This window comes from Agelaius tricolor, unplaced genomic scaffold, assembly GCF_023055355.1.
Source record: "Agelaius tricolor isolate 1412-34295 unplaced genomic scaffold, bAgeTri1.0.p SCAF_17, whole genome shotgun sequence".
NCBI lineage: Eukaryota > Metazoa > Chordata > Aves > Passeriformes > Icteridae > Agelaius > Agelaius tricolor.
The window spans coordinates 7,473,038-7,489,406 of record NW_027269277.1 but is presented as its reverse complement, the minus strand read 5'-3'; the positions used below and the strand labels follow the sequence as shown (position 1 = coordinate 7,489,406).

General features: G+C 43.6%; 1 protein-coding gene across 1 annotated transcript in view; it reads right to left on the bottom strand.

Annotated features, from left to right (window-relative positions):
* The window catches only part of HS6ST2 (heparan sulfate 6-O-sulfotransferase 2), a 127,371-nt gene that overhangs the window by 40,644 nt on the left and 70,358 nt on the right, over nucleotides 1–16,369 (bottom strand). The gene's annotated exons all lie outside the window — the stretch shown is intronic.

The window sequence follows — 16,369 nt, the reverse complement described above, 5'->3', positions numbered from 1 at the left end:
TAAAAACCCGTTAATAGTTCATATTTATTAGCAGTGCATGGGAGATACTCATAAAAATAAGTAAATTACATTGGTGCAGGCCTGCACATTCACTTCTTTAAATGAGATTTTGGGTTCATTGCATATTAAATCATTCTGCTCTTGGATTACACAATATTCTCATTTCAAGCAAGTTCTCTAAAGACACTGTTTTGCCCTTTTAGCCACCATGCAGCAGGGCCACCATTTAAGAGCAATCTCAACCTCATACTGAGGGCCCCATGATTTCAGTGGCCTGTGCTTCATGGCTCTTGTAGCAGCAGTGGTCCCTTTGTCATGACACTGTAAATGTTTGCTACCACTTAGGACATATGTTCCATAAGTAAGTTACTTTTCTCTAGCATTATTTATACAGAAAAAGCTCCAGCTTAGTACAGGAAAAGACCTTTAGAGGATCCTACATTTCAGGATTGCCACCAAGAGCTTAAAAGGATCTTCTTATCCAATCATTTTTCTAATGCTGCTCTTTTTTTTTTTTTTTCTAACTCCTCACTGCACAGACTCAACCACAGGCTCTGCAGACCTTCTGATGTGGGCACAAACTTGCTGCCACCAGGGAGAGATGTGCTCCTTCCTAAACACCAAGGAGAAAGTGGCCATGCAGCCCTACAGCACAAGGCTGGGCAAAAAAAATGATCAGAAAAAACAGAACTTGTGTTTTTGTCAGGATCCAGCAGCTTCCTGTGGAAGAGCCATGTGCTTTTTAAAATTCCCAAATAAAGTCTACTGCAGCTCAGGATTCAGCAGACACTCAAAACCTGGATAATTCCTAGAGTTAGGTTTTTTGCCAGCTTATCCTTTGCTCCATCTTACAAACCCAGCTCTACATCAAACTCAGGGTGTGTGACACAAAACAGAACTCACCCAAGACCTACACTTAAATGGCTTCAAAAGGAAATGCTGCTCACAGAGGTGGATTTCCCAGCTCCCACGATTTCCAGTGTACAGGAGTGCAAATAAAACCATAATTTTGTACAGGGTCAGTCTGGTCCTTCACAGGGGCACAAACAACTTTGCACCCCATTTTCCAAAATCGCACCCAGATATGCAAAATTTCTTTTCCAAAGGTATATTTTATCATCTGGAGTGCAGGAGCAGAACAGGTAAAGCCAGAAAAAAAAAGCAGGTCTCACATTCTGGCAGTCACTATGCAGGGATGCTCTGGCAACAATCAGGAACCCAAGGTATCACTGGTACCTTGGCTGAGCCCTCACTTCTTATGACAACAGCAAATACAAGGATCCATTGTTGAGAGTCTGAAACACAGCCATGACTACATACATTTACATACATTTCACTGCTTAGACAGAACCTTGGGAAAAGACAAGACTATTGCAAACACAACAAATATAATCTGGTTACAACCGACTGCAGAGCCTATGATACCGCTGGCTGTGGGGAAAAAAAGAGAGAGGTACTCTGAGAATTAATGTTCTTCCAGTCTATAGAGAAACAAATGAGTTTCTGGTGCTGAACAATTAGTACTCCTGTTAATTATGCGTGCGGGTTAGAAATAACACCAAGCATTTGGGACTGCTTCCATTTTGATTGTTTTCTTTCTGCACTGGATAACAAAAATATATTCAGACAGCTAAATAAATCCTTCATAACACTGATGGGACTTCTTGTTCACAGCAAGCAGTTATGCAAATTGCTAATTATGAGGCAGAGATAATCATAATCTAGCACATTTATGCAACCACATGTACAACAGGGATAGCTAAAGCAATAGTTGCCTTATTGTCCTCACTGCATTTTTAAAAGTCATGCCAATGGCTAGCTCACTGCTTGGCAGCACAGCCTGGCACAGTGGGTGTTACAGCCCAGGAGCAGCCATGTGTCCCTGGGATGCCACAAAACAGAAGGTTTAATATAGTGGAAAATGACACAGTCACAGGAATTAAAACTCCAGGTACCTCCTAGAAAAATAAATGGGAGAGTGGGTATTAAACCATGCCCACTGGTTTTGAATTGTCTCTTGAGAACTTGCTGCACCCTAAGCTCAGCCACTTTTCAGTGGTGCCAGGCTTCAAATCCTGGGCTCTCAGGACACCACTGACTCAAGGTTCCCCCACTCAAAACCTGTCTGAAATCCAGACCTGGTGTGCCTGGGACAGAAGCACATGAGATGGCAGGGATCCTCAGAGTGCCCACTTTGCAGCATGAGCTCTCAGGCCTGAAAGGAAAAAGGCTCATAGATACCCAAAAAAGTGATCCTCCCACCACTAATGAAGTAGGCACATGAAATGAAAGCTTCAGTGCTTATCCTGAACTACATTTAATGAAAAGTATCAGCTTCAGGGGTGTCCTTTTGCTTCACACTTGGGGAGACCGATTTAAAACACCTAACAGTCATAAAACAAAAACCAAAAACATGAGAAAGAAGGAAGACTGCACACAAACACAAACCTGCCCAGCCTAGAGCAGTTCCTGCTCATTTACTCTCATCCAGCACACACCAGCCTTGCTATTTCTGTCCAGTTTCCCAGACCAGTTATTCCAGTTCAATAAAACCAGCAATGCGTTATCATTTTCATTTAAGGCTCCAAATTTCAAAGTTTTCACCACTTACTGAAAAAAAAAAAAAAACAAAAAACAAAAGAGGTAAGAGCACAAAGTACTGCAATGCTGGGGAAAGTGCATGGTGACATCCAGAAAAAATCCCACAAGGGAACAGGCTGGAAGGTGGCCTGTTTCTGCCCTAATTAGCTATTGTTTTGGCAAACCCAAGGGAAATGCAGTGAAAACAACCCTGTGACTCCACATACCCAAAACACAGAGAGAAGCTCTGGATGGGCTCTGAACTGGAAATGATGGATGTGGCTCACTCGCACTGTAATTAAAGCTCCTTCCACAAAATAAGAACAGTGATCTGTGTCCTGCTGCAGAAACCTGCTGCATCATGGAAATGGAAAAGACCAGACAGACCTGAGAGGAATTGCCAATGATTTTGTTATGCTTGTTGGTAAGATATTAAACTGAAAAAGAGAGAAAGAGTTTGCTCAGACCTGATTGTCTCTGCTGGGTGAGCAACAAGAGCAGGGATCAGGAAAGGAGTCACAGCTGGAGAGTCCCCCTGAGCTGGCACTGAGAACGCAGCCACCACACCTGGGTGCTGCTGCTGCTCACTGCTCTGCTTGGAAGGAGCTGGAGGTGAGCAGGTGAAAGAGTAAATTTATGCAGGGCTGGACCCACCCATCTCATGCCAGCCAACCTGGCCCTTGCCTGGTGGTGCTCATGCATGTGCCAGACCCAGCACACTCACAGCAGGCTGTGCAGGAGAGCAACTCGAAACCAGCAACCAGAGGCAGTCCAGGATCAAGCCTCTAAAACCTGAAAAAACCCCCAAGAATCCTTCAGCTACACAAACACATCCACGCTTGTTTATTTGTATTTGGCTTTAGCTTGTAGCATTTAGGTTCTTGTCTTCATGCTGGTCTTATGAGCAGGAGGATTAGAAATTTATTTTGCTCCTTGAAGAAGAATAATGCAAGTAAAATTCTAGTTCCTAGAGAGGACCCATCAAAAAAACAATTTCAAGAGGCTGCATTTGGTAGGTTCCTAAATGTATTATGCTGTGTTTGACATTCACATGGCCCACCAACTCACTTTTACCCTGGCTGGTGTTTTGCAGCACTAATAGCTAATCACTGGGGGCAGAATGGGACATACCACAGACTGTTCCATTTCAATTGCTGACTATTTCCCCTTCAAAATGTAAAGTAAAAGCCAGGTTAGACAAAAGATGCACATCTGCATGCATTGTGTGATAACAATGAGCTTACCTGCAAGTAGGAATTTCCAGAAGAGTTAAGATGAAAACCAGAAGATACCAAATATCCAATCATTTCGAGTGTTTCCAATCATTGCAGGTGAAAGGCATTAGGAGGGAAACAAAAAGACACTGATTAGCATAACAATACAGTGTTTGCAACACATTTTTAACACTCTTAATTGCATTCATAATACCATTAAGAACCAGGAGCTGTCATGGCAGTTTTCCTTTATAGGATTTGCTTATATTTCAGATTGGATTTACACCATTTTTCACAATACTGGGCTCCAATGTACACCCCTCACTCAGGTAAAGCTCACAACAACCACAGAGAATTGCAGACGAGACAAGGAAAACTTTGCAAAGCTTGGCCTGAAGGTACAGGTCCTCTAGCCAAGAAAATACAAAAAAACCCCAAAAAGGTCCAGAAAGGAGACAGCTGTAATTTATACCTTGTGGCAAGCAGAATTGAGTCTGCTCTGCTTTTCCCAAGATTTCTATCTGCAGCTGCATGGTGCATTTCAAATTCCTTCTTTTTCCTTGTGGAAATCAAAACAAAGCCATAAGAACTTCATTCCAGCACCAGTCTGTTGCCCATATAACTTTATGTGATCAAGCCTCACATAACTGTAATAAAAGAACTCCGTAAAACATAGTTTTACAATACTTGAGCATACATTTAAACAGCTGAGGAGTTCCTCCATCCTGATGGAGCACACTGCTTTCCATCTATTCCTGGAGACTGAAAATTTCAGGTGGCTTTCACTGCTCCTCTGTGGCTCACATTCCTGCCCAGCAGCTAGATGGAAACTCACAGGGCAGGTACTTACAACTGACCTGGCTCTTGGAGAGGAAGAAATTCTCATTTGAGCAGCAAGAGGAATCTACCTTTGCAGTGCATCCTTAGGAAAAGATGCATTGGGGTTGCTACATAGAAATTCTGCCTGGAATTTGTATTTCTTTTTTTTTGTGTTTATTTGTTGGTTTGGGTTTTTTTTCCCCTCCTTCTTTAAGAGTTAAGGAAAATATGTGAACAGGTATCTCAAAGATAAAATAAGAAACACAGGATAAACAGATAGTTCCTTAAAGTATTTCGATCTCTTTACATCTGATTATACACCAGACAACCTGAGCTCCTATAATCATATGAAATCACAATCTGAACTACTGTTAAACACATAAATAGTTTCTACTCCCTGATTACAAGGAAAAGCTTGAAAATGTGATCCCCACAGACCTGGAATAAGCAAATAAAGAAAAACCACGTTTGGCTGTGATCCTGCAAAGCACTTAAGCACAAGCTTAGCTTTGCAAAATCAATGGGACTTTGTGAGCTTCTAGAGAACTTCAAGCTCATGAGAGATTGTGGGATCAAATCAGGAAAAAAAATCTGAAGTTCTTAAGTCTTAACCTAATGGTATTTCAGATTCTCTAATGCCTAAAGTTTTAATTTAAATGCTGAGGACTAAGCTTAATATGTTTGCATAAAATTATTTACTCAGCAATCTTTAACAAGGTGAAAGGTCATAAAAGACCTTCAGTGGAGGATCTGACAGAGCATCTATCAACCACCACCCCAGTTTCTCTAGGTGGGATGGCAGCAGACCCAAAAATGTAGAAGACAAAACCCTCACTTACATCTATCATAATTACAGCACTTTATCCAGTGCCTTCAACATAAATATTGCTTCCAAGCCTGTGTCACTTCAAGTCTGCACAGTTTAAAATAGAAAAAATCCTTCAAAATTGTTATTGCACTTCACTCCAAGCTGTTACAACCTTGAAAAGTAAAATAACAGAAACTGTCTAAATTTTGAAGCATTTGGGAAGAAAAAATTTAAAGTGTCTAAGGATTTTGCTCAAATGTCTTCCAGGCACTGCGTGGCCCAATGAGTCTTCAATCAACGTTTGCTCATATCAGCTAACAAGAAAGTGACTATGAGCAAGAGCTCAGAATGAGCTTAACACTGTTTTTTTATGTTTTTTTTGTTTTCTTTTAAATTCAAATAATTCAGCCCTGAAAACAGACATCTTTCTGATGGGAATTCACTGCTTTAGCATCTCCCCAAGGGTCATTGCATGCAGTTACTAACAACGGGAAAATCAAAAAATCAATGCCAGACTCAACAGCAACTTCTTTAACTACTGCTGTTTTTAATGAGTCTGAACTTGAAAGTCGGGGGGAGGTACCTGATAAATAGCCCTGATGGACCCTGCAACCAAAAGGGGAGGGAGGAGGGAAAGGCAAAGTTGCTCTCCCACCCAAAGCACCCACTGTAGCATCATGGCTCTTCGTCCAAAGAACCCAGCAGGAAACGTCAGCAGATCATATCAAAGCTGATACTGTACAAGAAAAACCATAAAAGAGTGACTGCACAGAATTCAAGGAGAGGAAATAAATCCTGAACAAAAAAGATATTGTACTGTAAAGTGAGCCGAAGTGCTTTCCAACCAGTACTGAAGAAGACTAAACCTCTGCTATCCCCTTGTTTTAAACCTGACTATTTGCAATCAAAACCAGGATAAAGACTACACTTGAAAGCCATTAGCAAAGTACATTTTGAATTATTCCTTTATAGTAGCTGTTAAACCACAAACACACATTTTGCTAATGCTCATTTCTCATGTTTTTCCCCAAATGTTGTTTTTACTGCTGGATTGCAATGATAAACACAAGCGACTCCGATATTTCTTCCACTTTCTTTGAGAATGAAGGCACATTCCCCCAGCAATGTATTCACCAAGGTACCAATCACATTTTTTAAAGTAAGTGGATTTGATGATGAGAACTGCTGAACAAATCTTCAGCAAATGGTGTTTATTGCCTATGCGAACGTTACCCGTGCCACGCCAGCTGATATACTGGTCCTTAAAGCACTCAGCTCCCTGTATTTATAGGAACAGCTCTCCTGATCCAGAGCAGGAATTAGCTGAGCAAAGCTTGGCCATTTCCATCCCTCACACACCCTCCAGTGCCACTGTGATTTGCATTGCAGACTTCACGCTCATCCATGCGCATCTTCCCTGTAAAATACATTTCTGCCTGAAGCTCCGCAAAGATTAAAGAGTCTTACATCCTGCAGTTGGTTTTCCTAAAGTGCTTCCTGCCTACCTTAGCAAGGGACATTTCTAAGCAGGAGAGTTTAAATAGTTTCTTTCTGATGACGGGTTATGTGATGAGTCACTTGTCCAAGTGCGGGGATATCCATGTCCACACATGGATTTTTACTCCAAAAGCAAAAATCACCTTGTAATTCCTGCAGGCCACCTGACTTGACTGTGAAGTCTGCTACAAGGAAAAGGAGTGAAAAGATGGCCAGAGACCCCTTCCAACTTCCCACCTCCTCTGACTCCAGGCAGACACCAATGCATCCACAGGCAGCCCCACCAGCTTGCAGAACCCACAGCCCAGAAATGCAGAAGTGCAATTCTCTGCCCAAGCACTGTGAACAGCACCAGCCAAAGGCATCAGCAGGGTGCTTCAATACTGCAAGCAGTGCAATACTCCCTGTTTACAGGCAGGTTCCTCTGACACAGACCAGTTATTCTGCCATCTCTGCAGCCTCTGTAGAATGCCACATCCCCCTAGAATGAACCATGGGCTGGAACAGCTCTGGATGCACATGTGGTCACTCAGTTTGGACAGGACACAACCTGCCCTCACATTCCTCCAGAAACATAAACTTTGTATGCCACAAGGCCAGGAAAAAATGTTACAATAAAATTTGAATATTAAAAATTATTAAAAGTTAGTCACTGAATACCATAGCCTAAGCTAATTTTTAATAGCCTGAATACTTTCCAATTTGTCTGTTTTTCTCAGTCAAGAGTTTGCGTTTGCAGAGATCTTGAGAAATTGGAGAAACTGTGCACACAGTGAAACAGAGCAAGTCAAGGACAAAGCTACAAACCTTAGCGTCCATTTGGAGTTTGCAAGATTCTTAAGAGATATTTTTTTCCAGTCAGGCTGATTAATGCTGTTTTAATGTGCAATATTTTGTGTTTAATAACCCTGGCCTTGCTTCTGAAAGGAGGAAAAGGTTTTACAGTTCAGCATTTTACAGTCAGTTTTGCAAAGGGCTACCACTAGATTGCATCCATAATTTTTTATGCTGCCACCTCCGACAGCAGATGGCAAACTGCCAAGGTAGAGTCCAGCTTCCTGCCTGGAATGGCAATGTTTTGGGGCAGAGGGGGACAAAAATGTGGCTGCAAAAAGAAGAAATTCAAAACCAAAAGCAAAGCAACATAACTTGGCCAAGGCTGCTAAAATTAATTATGCAAGTATATATTTATTTTAGAAATCTCCATCCCCCAGGAACTCCTCAAAAGACAAAAAAATAGAAAACCATTTTACTCCTCCCTCAGTCAATGCCCATCCCAGCCTGAGATTATATGCACTAATAAAAGCAGGATGGGAAGAACATCTGGCAAAAAGCATTCAGGGTCAGTGTTCTGCATCACTGCACTGAAGGAGCTGAAGGTGAAGAGGAGAGAGCTGCCCCAGGAGAGCCATTGCCCACCTGCCACTGGTGCTCACCAGAGAGATGCTACTCAGGACAAAAACCCCATGCCAGAGGACAAAAACCCCATGCCACATTTCCAAACCATCTCTTGCAGAAGGTTACATCCAGGCCCAAACCCAGTCCCAAAACACAACCAAGAAACCTATGCTGAAGATGATTTGCTTTACTTATAACTTTCCATCTCCACAGAGCAGAAAGCCAGTGTTTTATTACGATAAACTCCTACCACAGGAAGGGCTTCACTTTTAATTACACCATTTTAAGGTTATATATTGTTTTCTGGCCCTTAGATGTAATTAAATATAGATGTTCTCAGAGCTTAATGTCAGTTTAAGTTCCAGGCCAGAGCAAGTAATTTGTTTGCATGTTCAATGAACAAACCATTTCTCCCACGTTTCAAAGACCTGTGCTCATGCATCATGTATGAAGGTTGCCTTTCTCCAAGCTGAAAGGTCAAACAGACCTGAAATTACACTTGGCCCTCTAAGGAGGAAAAGAGGTCCCTAAAAACCAGAAATCAAAATTTTGATCTTCCTGCCTTGAAAACCTAATAGTTCCAAATTTTCTAGTCTAGTTAGTGCCTGGCTCACCAGTGTGATCTCAAATGCTTCCACACTGGCTTGTGTCAACCAAAGCTGCACACAGCTAAGGGTGCACAGCTATTGGGGTGATTGTGCAAGGGTTTGGGATTATTCTTCCTGGAGTCATCTATCCCGATGTTGATGGTGAGCCACAGTCCAAGACAGATCATCAGATTAGATGTAAAAATGCCCATAAAATAAACACTGGCATCTCCCAACCTTTGCACCACCAATGTTTGCTCAATTACAGTGGATTGAAAGTGGTAGCTGGAGACTTGTGAGAAATGAGCTGATGAGGACAACTCACAGCAGGAACCCTGGGGTCTCCTCACCTCAGAGTTCCCAGCTGAGCTCTGTGTGGGACAGATGGCAGCAGGATGGCACACAAACACTGACCTCCCACAGGTGCAGTCACTCCCCAGCTAAGCCAGGACTACAGCCCTCCAAATAACTAGGTTTAACTTGGTCAAAACCCTCCTTTTTTGAAAATTTTCTTCTCTGAAGGCCTTGCCCACTATTTGTTTATTTATAAAATTTATTTAAGGTTGCTCCTCATAGACCTGTCTGAGTTGCAATGACTCCTGCACACAAGCAGCCACCACCAAAGAGATGTGCACGCCAAGACAGTTTGCCTCACAATTTCAGAGGAAACTTTCCTGCTCTGTAGGGAGCTTCCCTTTTCCAGCATGGGGTCAAATCATGTACAGAGGCAGCCCCACATGGAGCAGTCTGTGTTCTTCCTGTTCCCATCCCAAAAAGCCTAAAAAAGCTTCTCCCACAAGCAACAATGAGTTACTAATCCCAGGTTTCTCTTATCCACTGTGAATGCATCCTTTTCTAAAAAGCATTGTTCGATCCCCTAAAAAAGCACTGGAAAGACACCAAAATCATTGTGTTGCAGTAATTGCTAGCGATTTTGCTCAGCTTACAAGTACAGAGCTTTTATTTCAATACCACTTCAAAAGTCAGTTGGCACAGAAGATTGGCCCATTTCTTGACTTACTTTGCATCACTCCTGGTAAAAAAATGTTTTACAAGTCAAGTGCTCCACTGAGACTGAGTGGTAACTTGTTTGTTCTCAGATGCTTCCTCCACTGGGATTACACTGCTCTCACTAGAATTGGCAGAGAGGGCACTGGGGTGAAATCACACTTTCACAATTCTGAGACTTCTACAGGACTGTTATTTAAAGTTGCAAAACTTTATTTACCTAAAGGGAGGTAGAAGGGCTGTGCAAGCAGATAGATTCATTTTCAGCCATTGTCCCCTGGGATCAACCTCCCCTCTGACAACAACTCTGCCCAAACCACGTCTGAAAACAATTCAGAATGTCAAAGCCCCCTTGCACTTGACCCTGTGCAAGGCTGTGATGCTCCTGTTGTTACCTGCAGCTTCCCACCCACAGCAGCATCTTGGGGAGGGAGCTGTTCTAGCCCTTTACAAAACACACAATTCATGACTCCTCCTGGTGCCCACTGCTCATCCTTCCTTGCCATTGTTTTGTTTCCACCTCTGAAAGCATCTGCAGCGTCAGGGGCTCTGCAAACACCACCCGTCCAAGGACCCACCACATAAAATTGAGTTTTATCTATTTCAAAGTACAAAGAGGAGGCCTTGCAGAAAAATCAGGAGCACCCTGGCAGCTCTGAGGCTGCATCAGTATTTCTTCTCTCCTCTGTTTTACTACACTTTTTGTACTGAGAGTTAAAGCACAAATGTGCAAGGAAATTAAGCCTAGGTTATTCAGCTTCTGGCCTCTGGCTCTTGCTGTGGATCCTGCACTAGATTAAAGAGTATTTTAATAGAACTGATTTTCTCTGCAGGAAGGTATTTAACCACATTCCCTTGGCCACCTTTGTGGCAATTTGAAAAGCTCAAGCAGGTCTGCATCCCACTCCAGCACTCACTTTTGGGTATCTTTTTTACAGAGGTGGTTCCCATGGCACCCTGATGTGGATGGTGGGACAAAGCAGTGGCCAGTGGGACAAAGTGCTTCCAGACTGTCCAGTGAGCCTAGGCTGCCACCAGCTCCCACAGGACCTACTTTGCATCATCTTTGTCATGGGACACACACCATGGGGGAAACACTGATGCTGGGGGACAAGGGGGACTTTTACCCTGTGCAAAAACAAACAGGGATTTAGTCAAGTGATTTTCTTCTTCTCACTGATGGTTTTCTGAGCTAAAATAAATTAATTAAAAAAAGTCAAATCTTCTGATAGGTTTCCTCAACCTATTTACTTTAATTTTTTTAAGAAAGTATTTCCCGATCAGCAGCACAATAAATTATTTGCCATGACATTAAATATGCATTATTTACTTAATATGTGGTAATTTATGTTGACAATGGCAATAATTCCTTGTGCTGAAGGTGCTGAATGCTGACTAGTCACCAAGGGAGATGCCACCACCTAGGCTGAACAAAATACTTCACAGTCATTCCAGGCATTGGTAATTTGATACTAGCTTTGAGGAGACAGAAAACAGCAAAAATGTCTAAAACAACCTTCTAAAATTTCTCTCCACTGAGGTATTTCAGCACCTATTTCATCACAGGAGCAACAGGATTTAGCACTACTTGATCATCTGGGGTTAAAAGGGAGAGGATGGAGGAAGGTTAAGTGACAGGGTACAGGAAATTCCGTATTTTGCTATCAATAGTTAATCTACTGTGTCACATTTCTTAGAGAACTAAATGAAATGCAGCAAGCGCTGTGTAAAATTGGAGCTAGGGAGCAGAATGATTTTGTAGAGCAAATAACTGTCTCATACTGGCTGTTTTATGCCCTATTGAACAACCAGCAGTTTATGAAAACAAAGTTTCATAAATACTGGAGGAGGTTTCCTTCCCAAGAAGCATTCTGTGGATTTAGAGGGGCTCAAATGAGAGTTGGAAGAGCAACCTGAGGGCTGAGTCCCTGGCCAGTGCCATGGGTCTGGTGAAGAGAGAGCAGCAAGAAGCACAGGGCAGGGAGGCTCCTTCTGCAGCAGCATCACTGCTTTGCTCCATGCTGTCACAGCTGGACAGCTCAGCAGCTGGAGTGGCCCAGGGATCAAAAGGAAACCAGTGATCAGGGTTTTGAGCATCAGAGCCCATAAAAGATTACATATTAGGAAAAAATTAGAAATTCTTCCTTCTGAGGGTGAGGCACTGGCACAGGTTGCCTAGAGAAGCTGCGGCTGCCCCATCCCTGGAGTGTTCCAGGCCAGGTTGGATGAGACTCTGAACAACCTGGGATAGTGGAAGGTGTCCCTGCCCATGGCAGGGGGGTTGAAATGATTTTTAAGGTCCTTTCCTACCCAAGCCATTCCATGATTCTGTTTTAAACCTTGCTGCTACTGGTTGGGGTCCCTGCACCTCCGACTGAGAAGGGACAGAGCACAGCACTCAGCACAGGGATGCAATTGCAGTGGGGGGAAAAGGGCTGCTTTGAGGGCTCCCCATGTCAATTCCTAGGAACAGGATGGAGGAAAACTTCTGGGAATACCCCTGAGGACTGTGAAAAATAGTATTTAATTTTTTTTTTTTTTTTCAAGAGACTGCAGAGAAAACAAAAACAACCTATGCAAATCACATACAGGCTCACTGAGGCTTCTTGCCACATACCAGGGCTCATCCTGGAGGAGAAAACACACTGAACCTCATAGAGCATTAAAATCTAAATGGAAAAAGCCTGGTCATTAAATCACCTAGTGTTGTGGTACACATGGCTGTTTGCATTATTGAGTCATTTTCACATACAAGTCCCAAGCCTTTATGCAGAGCTTTGAATGCTCTGTATCACCCATGACACATGACCTTGGGCCTCAGCATTCACTAAGAGAACTTGGCAGACACAAAAATGTATTACTTTCATCTCAACTAAAAACCTGTTACCTCCATGACTCAGCCTCACTTATGGCATAGGAGTAAGTCTGACTTTACTTATAAAACCAGGATTTTTGCCAGATGCTATTGCAATTAGAAATACTATTTTTAATACCTCAAGTGCAGCTAATTTTTTTTTAAAGTTAAATCATGGTGAACCTAAATTAACTTCTACTAAATGAGTCAGGAACAAACACTTAACACTGCAATCAAATATTTTCCTCTCTTGCCCTCTTGCTGCCCTCACCTCCAAAAACAACCAACAGCATCAGCACAACATGCAGACACACACCAGCTTAGTTTATGGGATGCTCCAAGACACACAAAACAACTTTCTGTGTGGATTTCCCAAGGACAAGCAAAATTTAAGAAAAACAAAGAAACCATTATCGTGAACCATGTTGGTAACGCTTCAAAAATCTGGATTGAAGAATTACTGACCGCCTCTGAAAGCCCTTTCACTGTGAGAAAAACACAGTCTGAGCGTCACTGGGTCTGAGGAGAAGTGCTAACTCCCAAAGTATCAAGGCCCTGAAAGCAAAGCAATAAAATGTATGTTTTATGAAGTTTCCCTGCAAGAAGGCTCCATCAGTTACAGCCCCCACGGGAAGCGGCAGGCGGCCAGCACCAAGGGCTGTGTTTTTGCCATAATGTGCTAATGCTGGCTGTATTTTACACCTCTCTGGACACCACCACAGCACCCCAGCTCACTGCTCTGCAGGACATAAGGCTGAGATTGAGCATACCATCATTTTCAAGCCTCCCTTCATCTCTCTGTTCAAGCTACACCACAAAACCCACCCTGCACCCCTCTCCCCTCCTGCAGCCCTGCTGGGCTCTGCCTTGCCTGCTGGATGCAGTCAGCAAGCATGGCTGGTGGGGGAGAGGGCAAGTCAAGGAGAAGGTTGCTGTCGACAGCTAACTTTCCTGGCCTGACCCCCTGATAGCTTTTTTTATGTTTAAATGATGTGATAAAAATCAGCAATGAATTATGCAGCATCACTTGATAAGTCCAACCCCAACAGTTCTTGAAGAATCCCATTTTAAAGTTAAATTGGAGTTTGATCCTTTATCTCAAAGCTTTAATAAACTAAGCAAGCCATGTGCTGTAGTCTCCACTGAATTGTTCCTCAGCAGGCTGGGGTGCTCTCTCCCTCCCCATCCACAAATGCACAGGAAGCTCAGGAGCTCTCCCTGACCTGCACAAGTGCAACTCCTGCCAAACAAAGGAAGGTCTTGCCCTCCTCCCCTGTGCTGCAAGCAGTTTAATTTGCCAGCCAAGTTTTTCCAGCCTTGCATCCACCAGCTCTCCCTAGGAAACACCCATTGCTGTTGGTGTCATACCACACCCCTACAAGCCATCACCTTGGGAAGTGGAACCATTTTTCCTTGGTCTTTGCTTTGTTTCACCCACTCTTTGAAGACATCTTTGCAGTTTCTGTAAGCCAGCAAGTCTTGCACCCAATCTTTATCTCAGTTTTGCCGAGTTTAACCTAGAGAGCATCCCTGCTCCTACCCCAACACTGCTCTCCCAGTCTGGGAGGGTGATGATTCCTAACTGATTCCAGGACAACTGGTCATTTTCTCCTTTGTGGAATCATCAGCAAGAAAAATGGCTGTAGCCATTAATGGGACAGGTATTTTGATGGATGAACTATCACAGCACTGCTTGCTGTAACATTTCATACTGCAGCCAGTTCCTCTCTTGCCAAATGATGGAAGACCAAATCTGCAAAAGTAAGGGTTTCTAATGTCCATCTGTTTTCCCCACTCTGGGCAGCAATTTTAAAGATTCCATCCATGAATACTTTAGTGGAGAGGCTGAACAGGTGCCTTGCTGGAATGTTAACCACAGTTCAGGTTTCCAGATTTCTGGGGCTTCCCTTTGAGCACTTTTTGGAGATGGGGTGCAGAGGGTGAAGTGTAAGACCCCCAGGATCCCAGCATTCAGCAAAGCAGCACTGGAGATATGAGCTCAAGTTCCATCTTGTGAAAGCAGAGCAGAGCACTACTGCAGGATCATTTTCCATTAAAGAAGCTGGAAAAAAGGACACTGAGAGCACAAATCCAAATGTCCAGAATGGGAGCACCTGCCTTGGCCTCACTGCAGAGCTACAGCATTAATGGAGCCACCGCTGAGGGAAAACAACAACACACACCTCTAACAAAAGCCTTTATAAAGCACTAAAAGGCTGTGTTAGCCTGTGCCACTGCAGGCCCTGACTTCCTGTGCCTCGTCCATGACGTTACCAAAATGGACAATGTAATTAATTAAATTAAAATGCATTAAGCAATCCAGCAGGAAGGCCGAGCTGCCTGTTTCAGTTCTCCTGAAGTACCAATTATTACAGCAGGGGGAAAGAAAACAGGCATCATCACAGCCCTGGTGCCATTAAAAATAAAATCCAGGGGGAAAATAAGCATAAGGAATAGCAAAGCATAATGTGCAATTGTGGCCCAGTAAAAACCGGGAACAAGAACAGTCACTGCAGAGAGAACCAGGCAGAAATAGGAGTGAAACAGGCCAGCTGCTTGCTCCCTGCATGACTCCAGGGCAGTCCTGAATGAGCAGTGGCTAGTGGCTCATTACACCCACCCACACACTGTGCTGGACAGCCAAGTCATGAACCCCAAAAAGGAGGCAATGCTCTCCATAATTTGAAGCCAAATTACTTTGGTGTAGCAGCCAGGAACAGAACCTGTCCTGGGGAAGGGATCAGTTTCCTCATTAAGAAAATTCATCTCTACATCAACAGCATTTTTACAGAGGAGGATACCCCTAGAAATGCCAGAGGATGAGAGTGCCTGCATCCCAGCTGGAAGACCCAAGCACCACCATCACCACCAAGCCTGCCTGGCTTGGTGACAGACATAAAAATAAAACACATCCTTGTCAACTGATGCTGCACATAGAAGGAAATTCACTGTCCTTGCAGGAAACAGCCTTCAAGTTGCAGCCAAGGCTTTCAACAAGCCATTTGTTCCTGTATCTATGGCAGCAGCCTTTGGTGCCTCCACAGGCACTGGGACAGACCAGTGGCCCTGCATGCCTGGCCACACAGAGCCAGCCTGGAGCCAGCTGAAACCCAACAGAAGTCTGGAGGATTGTCTGCCAAGGAGGAAGTCTCTTCCTAAGTAATTCTTTTGGGTGCAATTCTTTTGAGCTCTCAGCAAACAACTGAATAAAATAAACACTGTAAGATATGCTCCTGGATGTTTGGTTGGAAGCTGGCCCCTGGCTTTGTCCACAGCATGGTGGTCCCTTCCTTGCCCAAGCCTGCCTGCCCCAAAACACAGGACCAAGTGCTGCCACCTCAATTCCACTGGCTGATGCATTGTTTGAGCCAATTGTCAGAGAGAGGCTGCAGCATCCACATGCAAGTAAGGTCTTATCCTGCAATGATGCTGAGATAGAGCATCATCCTGAATCCTGATGCAAAACAAAGAAGCACTGGGGGCCAGCGGATGAGATTTCCCATGGAGAGCATCCTCCAGTGGGTCTCTGCAGCAACACCAAGCTATGCTCTCATGCCAAACCTCCTCAGTTTCAGCAGGGCCACAGTAAGGCAGAAGGATGCAT